A 13,784-nucleotide genomic window follows, 5' to 3' on the forward strand; every position below is an offset into this window, starting at 1 on the left:
AAAACGAATTTAGCGGATAAAACTCAGCACACATATTTAATATTTTACACTGCAGACATTTATCAAATTTTGAACTAAATCCATTTAGGTGACGAGTGGCTGTTGGTATGTTCTTTTACAGACATTCTCTGTAAAAGAACAGACCGACTCTCAAAACTCTCAAAAACACAATAGCCTAACTCTCAAAAACACAATAGCCTAAAAATAATAAATTTCGTATGAAATTTTGCGATTACAAGTATAGTTTTGTGTCGGGTTTTTGTTTCAATCAGTTTGGAAAAACATGTGATGATGATGTTGTCGTGTCCGCGTTACCACGGAAAGGGGATGCAGTAGCTTCTGAGGGTAAAGACCCCTGAGCACCCGAGGACTTCTAGCTCATATGAAGATGAAACTGACACATTCACTTGCACAACCCCCTTTTACAGGGGGGCACATTCACACACCTTACAGATAGAACACAGATGAAGAACAACCATGCCTGAACCGAGATTCGAACGCGGGACGCCCAGATTACGGGGAAATGCGCTACCCCTGTGCTGGGACGCCGTCTGGAAGAACATGTCTAAAACACAAATTCGATTTTTGAATACTATTAACTGCATTCCAGAACTAAATCGGCAAATAACTCGCCAAAGATGGCACGATAGATTCAGTAAAAATGCCAAAATTTATATTAAAAGGTATTTGTATTTCGTAACTATTGTACGCCAATACTATGAAGGCGTTCTCTGGAATAATATCTTTACTACAGAATATGCGAGAAAGATTTGGGGCGGACATTCCTGCTGGTTTTGACCATATTCTGATACATATATTATTATTTGTAGTAGAATATTAACAAGGAACAAATAAAAAATATATAAATATTATGATATATAATTTTTTTAGCTTGGCTTAGATATTGTCTCTAAATGTGATCATAGAAAGAAGACTCATTATAAGCTTTCAATAGAAACAGAGTATCTCCTTTTTCTAAACCACCGACAGTGGTCTTTCCAAAACACTTTCTCGTACATTCTAGTAAATCTATCATGCCAGAGAACGCTTTACATGGCATTGGCGTACAGTAGTTACGAAATAACTTTTAGCGTGAATTTAGCACTTTTACTGAATCTGTCGTGTCATCCTTTGCTAGTTATTTGGCGATTAATTCCTTGCATGCGGTTAATAGTATCCGAAAATCTAATTTGTGTTTTAAACATGTTTGTCGCAATCGATCGAAACAAGTATTTGACATAAAACTGCAGTTGTAGTCATAGAATTCCATACCAAATTTCATGTAATGAAGTCTTTGCGTTTTGGAGTTATCACGTTTAAATATTTTTAATAGTACAGACCGACAGACAGTCAACCAGTTGTTGCATTTGGCTCAAAATTTGACTGGTGTCTACACTATAGATGTTAAATCTGTACATTGAACTTTATCTATCTAACTCTCTTTGTTTTTAATATCGTATTAATACAGGGACTTCCTCTGAATGGAATTTATTTAAAATTTGATAGAAATACACAAATTTGGTGTAAAAAACAATATTTTGTGTAAGTATCCTCCCGAAGGCACACAGGTAATAAATACTGAATGACCGGACCGTCGCAACAGCAACTCTGGCGGGAGCTGTGGTTGAGTCCTAAGGGCCATCACCGGTCACGGTACAACCCTTCCCTAAGGAAATACGTCACATCTTCGTATGGAAGGGTTATATTTAGTGTTAAGAGGATGATAAGTTTTCAATAAAGAGAGAATATGTCCGTTTTTTGAAAAAAATACTTGAAATATTAATTGCATTCAAATTTTAAAAGCAATCAGAGACAAACGCTTACCATTTGCAATGGTGTCTAGAAACACAGCTGGCTCATAAGACAAACATGGGACTAAAAGGTCAAGAATCATGTTAGGAAAAATTGCCCATGATATCTTTAGTGGAATATTTGATATTTGCCTTGTTTGAGAAAAACTCTGCAAATTATTTTAAGAGTAATTTTTATTCAAAATAGAAAGTATTTAAATATTAAAACAACATCAATTATACTATGAAATTTTTTTTTAAAATTTCAAACTTTTGTAACGTTTAAATAATTGATATATAGCCACGTGTCAATAACTAAATGCATCTGAATAAGTTTGATATATATTTCTCGTTAATTTCATTTTTTTATGTAACAAGAGATGATAATCTCAAAATAGGAATTAAGATAAGGAAAATGGTTTAGTTTTTATCTTCGGTAGTATTCAGAATTTTATAAATAAATAAATTAAAATATATGATTGAAAGTGAAGTGAAATCACAATTGAAATCTTTTTTTTTGAAATATAGTATAGAAGAAGAAAGAATTATAATCTTTTAAAAACTTCGAACTGGTATTTTTGATGAGGAGTAGATCTATTGATCGAGTCGGTAAATTTTTTTGTAAGTATCCTTCCATAGACTGTCTCTGCACAAAATAATTCTAAAACATAACAAGTTAGCTGGATGAAATTTGGGATGCGGTCTTTAATCTGAAACTGTAGAGTTGTATATCAAATTTTAGACAGAATTCATATAACGAAAGTTTACCTATCGTACGTCCTGCACGTAAGAAATTAATAATACAAATACATATTAGGGAAGATAGAAATTTTGGCATGCAATTTTATTACAAGAATTGTATATTTACATGAAGATTTAGATCAATTTTTTAAATGAATAAAGTGTCAGTCTATCCGTCTATTAATATAGGTGAAATTTATAATAAAAAAAATAGCATACAAGATAGATAAATATTAAATTGTTTGAAATTGCCAAATTTTGGTTCAGATAATTTAAAGACTCGAGAATCTGCATATTTGTCTGTCCATATGTATTTTAACAAGCTAAAAATAAAGAAAAATTAGATAAATAAAATTCGGACAGCGATTTTAATACTAGAAATTTCAAACTCAGTTCTAAAAAAAGAATCCATAATTTATGTTTGCTTTGTTGCAGTATACTACACTGGTGTGCAAAACTTAAGTAACAGGTGCTTTTTTGCCATAACTCTACGAGAAATCATGAGACATGAAATTCAGAAATGAGAGCAGCATTTTGTACTTAAAAGATGGCGAAAACATATTCTGAAAAAATGAATATAATGCACATAGAATGGAATCAAACAAAAAAAAAAAGCTTTATTGAACTCATAGTACCGCTACACATGATTGTCTGCCCAAGAGGAAGAACAAAAAGAAAATGTTTCTTAATATGGAATATGTCCTCCTCTAAATTCAATGATTGCTTCGCACCATCTCTCCATACTCAGCACCAGATTGTCGAACAGTTCTTGAGGTAAGAGTACCCATTCCTCAATCAACATCTGTTTCAGTTGTTGCGTGCTCCCATTAGGATGTAATCGTGCCGCAGTGCGTCTCCCCAAAACATCTCACACATGTTCTACGGGATTTAATCAGAAAAGAATGCTAGCCAATCCTTTCGAGTGATATCTTCACTTTCCAGTAGCTGCCGAACATCAGCAGTCAGGTGTGACCATACATTGCCATCCATAAGAACGAAGTCTGGTCCTATAGCACCTCGGAACAGACGCACATGGGGAAGAATCACCTCCTTACAATAGTGATCTCCAGTTACAGAGCCTTTGTCAAAAGCGCAAAGCTCAGTCCGCCTATTCAGCACAATCCCTCCCAGACGACAACTCCAGGACCATTCTAGCGGTCTCTTTACACGATGTTACTGGGATGAAACTGTGTCTTGATCTTTTTCTTAATCAACTGACGTTGAGAATCACTTGTGGCACTGAAACGACTCTCATCCGTAAAGAGGTCACGACTCCATTGATGAAATGTCCAGATTTTGTGCTCCTTATACCATTTTAAAGGGTGCCACCGATGACCAACTTTCAAAGGGATGCAGCGTTCAGGGCGATGGGCGAATAGGCCAATTTTGTGAAGGCGTCTGCTCACAGAAAAACGCGACACTTGTTCGCCCTGTTGCTGTACACAGTTGCTGAAAAGTAGCGCTTGGGACTGGTATAGGCTCTTTTCGCCTGCAGGACGATATATCGGTCATCCACTGGAGTTGTTTTCCTAGGGCTGCAACCACTAATCTTTCTAACCACTATACCTATGGTTTGGAAGGCTGAATTTTATTTTCCTTACTTTTAGAGTTTTCGATAACACAAGCATAGACGGTCTATTGTTTGACGGATTTGGCCCAAATTTTATCACAAATCTAAGATTTTGATGGGAAAAACAACAACAACAACAACCAAATAATAGTATTAATTTTTCTATCTCCTTCGTTTTTGAATTTTTGAGCTTCGGTATATGTTACGGCCACAGCCCGAAGTTCAGCCAGTTCGTGTTTTGCCCAAGAAGTTTGGCCAAAGTCCGAAGTACTTGCAATTTATATTATATATTCTACTTTGGCTGGCCATTTCGCGAAGTGGCAGGGAATCCTTGGCCAAAGCCCGATGTGATAATAGTAGATTGACCGGTAGGCGGTACATTAAACAGAACACCTAAAAGCAAATAAAATGTACTCATTCTTGAGTACTTCATGTTGTTATAGTAGCTCCGAGTTCAATAGACTTAAATTTGAGAAATGTATGCACTCACTTTTTGAATACGTACAGGGATTCGAATATGAGTACGTGTTTTTCCAAATCTGCAAAAATTATGCAAATCTAAATATGCAAAAAGCAACCACGACTGACAATGTTGGACCCAGAGGAATTCGAACACAGACCGTTCGATCTGCTGCCAACTAGCCTAACTAGCTCAAAAGCGGTGTATTCCAAGAAATGTTTTAAGGGTGATCGTCAGTCTTTTTCTGTCCCATATACCCAATGCTAAATTTTCCAGATCACATTCTCTTCCGAAATATCGATTCACAAAATACGAACTTTCTTACAAGGGAAAAAAACAACATTAAGAGTAAATTAAAATAAATATAATGACATTTATGTATAAAATATAAATAAGGTCATGTTGTAGGTGAAATTCGACAGATGGCGCCAACAAAGAAATGTCTTTAAATAATATTAACAAGAAAACTATTTTTCCTTCATATTTGTTTTAATTAGCCCTTATATTTGCTATTTGCCTTTGCAAAAAATTTCATATTTTTTGAAGCGATATTTCGAGAGACAATGTGATCTGGGATCTTTAATATTAGGTCTATGAAGCAGAAAAAAACTAAGGATCACCCCTAAAGGTAGGTGACAAATTGAGTACTCAATCTGCCTTTGTATTCATACAAGATAGGCAACACATTTTCTCAAGATATAATTCGTCATGTTGGAGAGCGCAAATCTAATCCTCTTCACCCTATCACCCTGTTACAGCATATACGTTCACTGAATAATTTCTATTATGGCTTTAATATGAGAACAGAATAACACGATATCATATTTTTATATATTAAAAACTTATTTTTAACTCAGACTTATATTTGAACTCGTTTCTGGAACAATTATACTTAAAAAAAAAAACAGTACACAGAAGTACTCATTTTTAAATACCTCATTTTTAACAGGGTGTAAAACAATCTACTCTTGATTTCTTTCTTCCTACTTTGACCCATCGTCCCCAGCCACTTCGCGAATTGGGCGGCCGAAGTCCGAAATAAAGAAAAGATCGGACATTGGCCGGTAAGTTTACAGCAACGTTGGCCAAAACGCGAATTGGCTGATTTCGGGCTTTGGCCGTAACATATACAAAGACGAACAAACAGACTTGACTCATATTATTGGCGGATTTAACTTTGACAACATGGTCTAAATTTTGCACAGCTCTATAGTTTTAAGGCATGGTTCATTAACATATTTTTTTCATCGGGCTCGTAACGTTTTCAGTTGCTGTTTACTCATAGGGACAGATATAGCTTCAAGAAATATATTTATTAGACTCAAGATGACTAAAACATGGAAATTCATCAAAATCTCAGAATAGAGTTGAAAGAATGAAGGCTTTTAATGTGAGAAAGTAAAAAGAAACTGTAACAATAGAATAGAAAGACATATTTATTATGCATAAAAAACGCTTTTAACATAAAGCGTACCATAAATCCAACGAAATCGAATTATTATTACTTACGAATAAAATGTAAAAATTGTTCACATTTTACAAAATCCGAAATTCACGAATCCACGGGAAATCAGTAGACAAAGTTCCTCAATTTCAATTCAGAAAAAAAAAAAAAAAAAAAAAAAAAAACCATGAAAAAATCTATTTTATATATTCTAGTGCTGTAATAGGCTCACAATTCACTCTTATTGCCATAAGGAACAAGAGCTTTTTCTAATTTACTATCAAATGGCAATCTTTAATGATGAATATTCCGCGTTTTATTATATTTTTCTAGCTTCGAGCACCATCCATCTCGCCTCATGAGAACCGGTTGTAATCGGAGTTTGAGAAACAATAGTCATCAGCTTTCATTCTTTGTTTACATAAAGAAATCGTAGATCTTGGATCCCAAATAATGTTTTATTGTCACGGTGAGCTATCGCATGTCATTTCCTCCATTCCTTTTTTCCCTCCCTTTTGACGTCATGTGAAAGGTACATAATTGTATGCAATAATGGGAGAACTTGTATATAAACGGAAGGGGGAAGATTTTGAGGTCATTTTTTTTGGACTATATCCTTTATTAATGAAGTTTCAATTAATTTAATCATTTCAGCAACAAACTCGTGCGTCACTTAGCACAGAATTATCGATTTTATAATAATTCAACAGAAAAAATCCCCTGTAGCTATCGAAAGGGTGAATAAAGCAGAAACAATTACAACAATTAGCTCCTTCGACCTGTCGCTCTTCTCTTATTTCGAATAACTTTTTTATAAGGTGTACCAATTAAGAATCCTTATAAATTTTGAGGTCGTGAAGGGGTTCAGTAAAAAGTCCGAATTAATGTAACAATTGTTTATTTACAGGTTACATTACACACAGACAATTTACATGCATAAATTTAAGATATATATCTCGGGAGGCAAAATTTGTGTACAAGCAGAAGCGACGATACTCATCAACACAGAACGACACAAGAGTGAAAAGAGGAAAAGCTAATGAAATATTTATCCCCATGATTATATACTGTTAGATTTTGATAGGGATTTCTTCACACGTGTTGATTTAAGTAAGGGAATTATAGGGATCTATTAAAAGAATGTGCTAGATCAACAAAATTTTATCCCTTCACTCGGAGTGTGGGTACTTGACGATGTCAGCAATTTTACAGAGCATCTGTTGCATTAATTAACTAAAAAATGGAATTGAATCAGGAAATAAGATAATATTTTAGAATGAAGTTTATATATATATATATATATATATATATATATATATATATATATATATATATATATATATATATATATATATATATATATATATATATATATATATATATATATATATATATATATATATATATATATATATATATATATATGTATATATATATATATAAGAGCATAGATTAAAGCAAGCAGCACATGCCATCGCCTGATATGAACTGAGTCATGGCGCCGCTATAAGGCATCAGAGGGCGCTGACTTTGATGTCATCATAGCCAGTTAAGTTAAGCATTACAAGAGCGGCTTTGTTTAATTTACATTGTGTCTCAAATTTCTTCCTATTGAAACGGAATAAAAATTTTATTTTATTAATGATTAAATGATAATTATGAAAATATTAGAATAGGATAATGTAACTGATAACATAAAAACGTACAGAATCTGAAGCACTTAGTATATCGGAAAGGGAATGAAAAAAAAAAAATCTATTATGAAATTCACGTATGCAAACACGAAACAGGGCACATTAAATTAAAGTTGCTTGCTTCATTAGGAAAAACTAAATATTTAATCACTTATTACTATTTAAGTACCAAAGTACTTACTACTAAAGTACTAAAATGTGTTTAAAAGATCTTTACTATCAAACCTTATTTATAAGTTTTCAGATTCCAAAACTGTACAATTATAAAAATGCAAGAAATTCATCAAGATTTACATGAATTTAAAATTGAGATATGACAAAAATTAGTTACCATTCATGACTTGTTTCTCTGTGCCCTGTAACAAGTCAATCGATATTTTAGTTTTTAATTATTTTATTTCTAAAGAAAGAAATGCATCGAGACATTTTTATACTGGTATTTTGAGCGTTTCCATATGTTTAAAAACTGAAGAATAAAATAAACCGACAAATGATTACCGAAAAAGTACTGATTACCACATGATTGTTGTAATGTCTAAAGTTGATTGTTTTATATGTAATTGTTGATTAATACGACAACAATTAGCTACCATTATTGACTTGTTTCTTTGTGTCATGTAACAAGGCGATCTATAATTTAGTTTTTACTTTCAATTCTAAAGAAAGATATATATTGAAACATTTTTATTCTGGTATTTTGACCCTTTTCATTTATTTAAAAACTGAGAAATAAAATAAACGACAAACGATTACCGAAAAACTGCCGATTACCACATGATTTTTGCAATATGTAATGGTTGATTGTTGTATATGTAATTGTTGATTAATATGACAACAATTAGCTACCATTAATGACTTGTTTTTCTGTGTCATGTAACAAGGCGATCTATAATTTAGTTTTTACTTTCAATTCTAAAGAAAGATATGTATTGAAACATTTTTATTCTGGTATATTGACCCTTTTCATTTATTTAAAAACTGAGAAATAAAATAAACGACAAACGATTACCGAAAAACTACCGATTACCACATGATTTTTGCAATATGTAATGGTTGATTGTTGTATATGTAATTGTTGATTAATATGACAACAATTAGCTACCATTAATGACTTGTTTTTCTGTGTCATGTAACAAGGCGATCTATAATTTAGTTTTTACTTTCAATTCTAAAGAAAGATATGTATTGAAACATTTTTATTCTGGTATATTGACCCTTTTCATTTATTTAAAAACTGAGAAATAAAATAAACGACAAACGATTACCGAAAAACTACCGATTACCACATGATTTTTGCAATATGTAATGGTTGATTGTTGTATATGTAATTGTTGATTAATATGATAACAATTAGCTACCATTAATGACTTGCTTTTCTGTGTTATGTAACAAGGCGATCTATAATTTAGTTTTTACTTTCAATTCTAAAGAAAGATATGTATTGAAACATTTTTATTCTGGTATATTGACCCTTTTCATTTATTTAAAAACTGAGAAATAAAATAAACGACAAACGATTACCGATAAACTATCGATTACCACATGATTGTTGTAATATATAATGTTTGATTGTTGTATATGTAATTGTTGATTAATATGGCAACAATTAGCTACTATTAATGACTTGTTTTTCTGTGTCCTGTAACAAGGCGATCTATATTTTAGCTTTTACTTCCAATTCTAACGAAAGATATGTATTGAAATATTTTTTACAGGTATTTTGACCATTTCCATATGTTTAAAAACTGAAGAATAAAATAAACCGACAAACGATTACCGAAAAACTACCGATTACCACATGATTGTTGTAACATGTAATGATTGATTGTTGTATATGTAATTTTTGATTAATATTACAACAATTAGCTACCATTAATGACTTGTTTCCCTGTGTCCTGTAAGAAGGTGATCTATATTTTAGTTTTTACTTTTAGTTCTAAAGATTGAAATGCATCGAAACGTTTTTATACTGGTATCTTGACCATTTCCATATGTTTAAAGAGTGAAGAATAAATTCAAGAACAAACGATTACCGATTACCAAACGATTACTAAAACGATTTTCAAACAACTATAGTTATATTTCATCAAAAAATTTCCATTTTTGCGTATAGGATGTTGTTTTCACAATATTCGATCTTTTATAAATAAGCCTGTGCTTTATTTTAGGACAAATACGAACATTTATTAGATGGAATTCTAATAATAAATTTAATCTGGTACTATTTATTCATTTCCAATATAGAAGGAACGAATGAACTATAGGACATTGCATGGGGCAGGATGTTGCTCATAATTTTCTAAAAGCGGATATGAATTTCGATGATATGGTATTTATTTTGCAATTTTCTCAGAATCATTTTTAAACACGTCGATGGATAATGCCAACTTGGTTTCCTGGATGTAACATATCCGTTTACCGGATAGTGAAGTGAAAGTGCTTCAATCCTCATTAAAAAAAAGAGATGACTGATTAAATTATTTCATGTAATTGAATTTACCAAAATTCATAGAAAGGAAATCATCTGGCCTTGTGATATTGCTTTTTACTGGTGATCAATTGAGCAATAAATGGCACTACCAAGGGAATCAGGCAGGCATGGTGGAGCAATCCTTATCATCAGAGCTCTTCCACTAGCTAAGCTCAAACATCAAACCTTTCATAAACTGAAGGGAGTTGTCTTCTCAAAGCTCTCTGATAAACTTTCTCTTACTCTCTGATAACTAAGCTCTTACTCTCTGATAAACTTTCTCTTACTCTCTGATAAACTTTTCATACAAGAGAATGGCTTGTATAACAATGGCGTCTGATAGTTACGAAATATTAACTTTTGTCGTGAATTTAGCTTTTTCACTGAATCTATCGTGCCATTCTTGGCGAGTTATTTGGCGATTTATCCCTCGCATGCTGTTAAAAGTATCCGAAAATCGAATTTGTATTCCAGGCGCATTTTTCACAATCGATTGAAACAAAAACTTGTTAAAATCTGAACTTTTTGTCTCATAATCCAATTATTAATTTGATATATTTAAGCCATTGCGCTTTTAAATTATTTATTTAATTAAATATAGGAAATTAAATATTTTTGAATTTGCAAACCGGCAGACAGTCACCTCCTTGTTGGTTTTGTTTCAAACTTCGGCAAGTGATAGACAGGACACTAGAGATGCTAAATCCGTATAATGATTTCATCTATCTAGTTCTCTTTCTTTTGGAGTTATCTTGTTAAATCATATTCATTATCATTCTTTGTTGGTTTTGTTTCAAACTTCGGCAAGTGATAGACAGGACACTAGAGATGCTAAATCCGTATAATGGTTTTATCTATCTAGTTCTCTTTCTTTTGGAGTTATCTTGTTAAATCATATTCATTATCATTCTTTGTTGGTTTTGTTTCAAACTTCGGCAAGTGATAGACAGGACACTAGAGATGCTAAATCCGTATAATGGTTTTATCTATCTAGTTCTCTTTCTTTTGGAGTTATCTTGTTAAATCATATCCATTATCATTCTTTGTTTGTTTTGTTTCAAACTTCGGCAATTGATAGACAGGACACTAGAGATGCTAAATCCGTATAATGATTTCATCTATCTAGTTCTCTTTCTTTTGGAGTTATCTTGTTAAATCATATCCATTATCATTCTTTGTTTGTTTTGTTTCAAACTTCGGCAAGTGATAGACAGGACACTAGAGATTCTAAATCCGTATAATGGTTTTATCTATCTAGTTCTCTTTCTTTTGGAGTTATCTTGTTAAATCATATCCATTATCATTCTTTGTTTGTTTTGTTTCAAACTTCGGCAAGTGATAGACAGGACACTAGAGATGCTAAATCCGTATAATGGTTTTATCTATCTAGTTCTCTTTCTTTTGGAGTTATCTTGTTAAATCATATTCATTATCATTCTTTGTTGGTTTTGTTTCAAACTTCGGCAAGTGATAGACAGGACACTAGAGATGCTAAATCCGTATAATGATTTTATCTATCTAGTTCTCTTTCTTTTGTAGTTATCTTGTTAAATAATATTCAAACACCTGGACACACGGACTTCCACTGAACTTATTTTACTCAAAATGTGATAGAAATCTGCAAATTTGTTGTAAATTTTCTGTATCAAATTTCATGCTTCTAGCTGAAAGCATCTTTGAATTATTTTTGTCACAGACAGACATTTTACAGAAATGCGTTTTTAGAATTCAGGGAGGACTCGGAGATTCGTCAAAATCTCGAGTTCGAATTTTTGACGATTACAGTACCATAGCTCATGACCTTAAAATATGACAATTTTCTATTTGTTTATCAAAATTCCATATGAAAAATATGCACGGAATCCACCAACTGTAGCTCCAACAATTAACACCTTTATTCATCTCTGATTTACCAGAAAGTGAGTATAAATTTAAAACAAAGACGAATTTAGTTTATCCTAAGACAATTTTCAAATAAAATTAGAACTGTACATTTGAATCCAAATTCTGATATTCCGTATTTGAGAAGGACTAGAATACCAAAAACATAAAAATCCTTTGGAAATAATTTTTTTTTTAATTTCTTCATATTTGGGGCATCCACAAACCTAACTTGAGACAGTCCCCGTATCAAATCTAAATTCACACACAATATGTGTTTCCAGAAATATCCAAATTTGGTCAATATCTGATTTATATAAAAAATTCCAAATCATGAGTTTTCCCCTTTTTTCTTTGTCGCGTGACTATTTGAAGCCAAATTTTTGCGCAGTAGCTTCTGAGGGTAAAGACCCCTGAGCACCCAAGGGCAGAAGTCTGACTTCTAGCTCAAATGAAAATAGCACACACACACTCGCTCACAACCCCTTTTTGAAGGGGGGGGGCTCATTCACGCACCTCACAGAGAGAACACAAGGAAGAGAATAACCATGTCCGAACCCGGAACGCCTGGACCATGGGAAAGAAGCGCGACCCCCAGGCCAGGACGCCGGCAGTTTTCCCTTAATTCAGGCATGAAACCACACAGAATGAACGCTATTTCCTATAATTCTTTTCATATTTACCTGGTTCATATATTCTGATGGTTCTTCAGCATACTTCAAATTTTTATTTTAACTTCAAACTTTGATTCCGTGTAATTGGAACCATTTTAGAAGCCCATATAATGTTCACTTTGCTATACGCCTTTTGAATCTACATATTTTACATTAGATTAGAGAAACAGTTTTCCGGTTATTGGCAGAGTGCAGCAGTACATTGATAAATTATAATTAGTCATTAACTTAACACGATTATTTTCTTTCTATAACCGATCTATCTCGATTGTTTTTAGAAATTTTGTCTTCATTTTTGAAACAATAACATTCTTTGAAGTTCAATATCTTGTTGAGAGTTTCTAGAATTTAGAATCCAAGGTTCCTGACATGATTTAAAAAATAAACGATATTCGAATATGAAGCAGAAAGCCATAACATAATATTATTTTAAGTTTAATTGTCCGATTTCATATTATTTTTATAAATTTATCCTTACTTATTGCAACAATAACATGAACTCCAAACTTGAATTTGAAGAATATTACTCTTCATTTTAGCAATGAAAAGGCGTACACAAAAATTGTATTTTTAGAAATTTAGTCTTCTTAATGATAACGATATGTGCGCACACAAGAAATGAAGTTAATATCGTCGTTACTCTGCTTCTATAAACGCAGCAACTTAATTTAAGAAATGCATTATATAAAATCTATTTCAAAATTTATTAAAATCAAACAATTTGTTGTACGGAAATGAAACTACTATTATAGAAAAGTTAATTTTCCAAATTTTAAAATGGTGCAAAAAAATTAATAAAATCATAATAAACTTCAAACTTATAGACGAAGGAGTCTTAAAACCTTATTAGATTTCAGTTACGTTTAAAGTTAAAATTTTGTTTCAATTTTCAAGCTTGAATTCGATTTCTGTAGAGAGTTACGCTCTAAATTCCTCGAAATTAACGGACTTAATAAACTTCAAACTTATTGCGGAAGGAGCCTTAAAACTTTATTAGATTTCAGTTACGTTTAAAGTTAATACTTTGTTTCAATTTTCAAGCCTGAATTCGTTTTCTGTA

This window comes from Argiope bruennichi, chromosome 6 (assembly GCF_947563725.1).
Source record: "Argiope bruennichi chromosome 6, qqArgBrue1.1, whole genome shotgun sequence".
Classification (NCBI taxonomy): domain Eukaryota; kingdom Metazoa; phylum Arthropoda; class Arachnida; order Araneae; family Araneidae; genus Argiope; species Argiope bruennichi.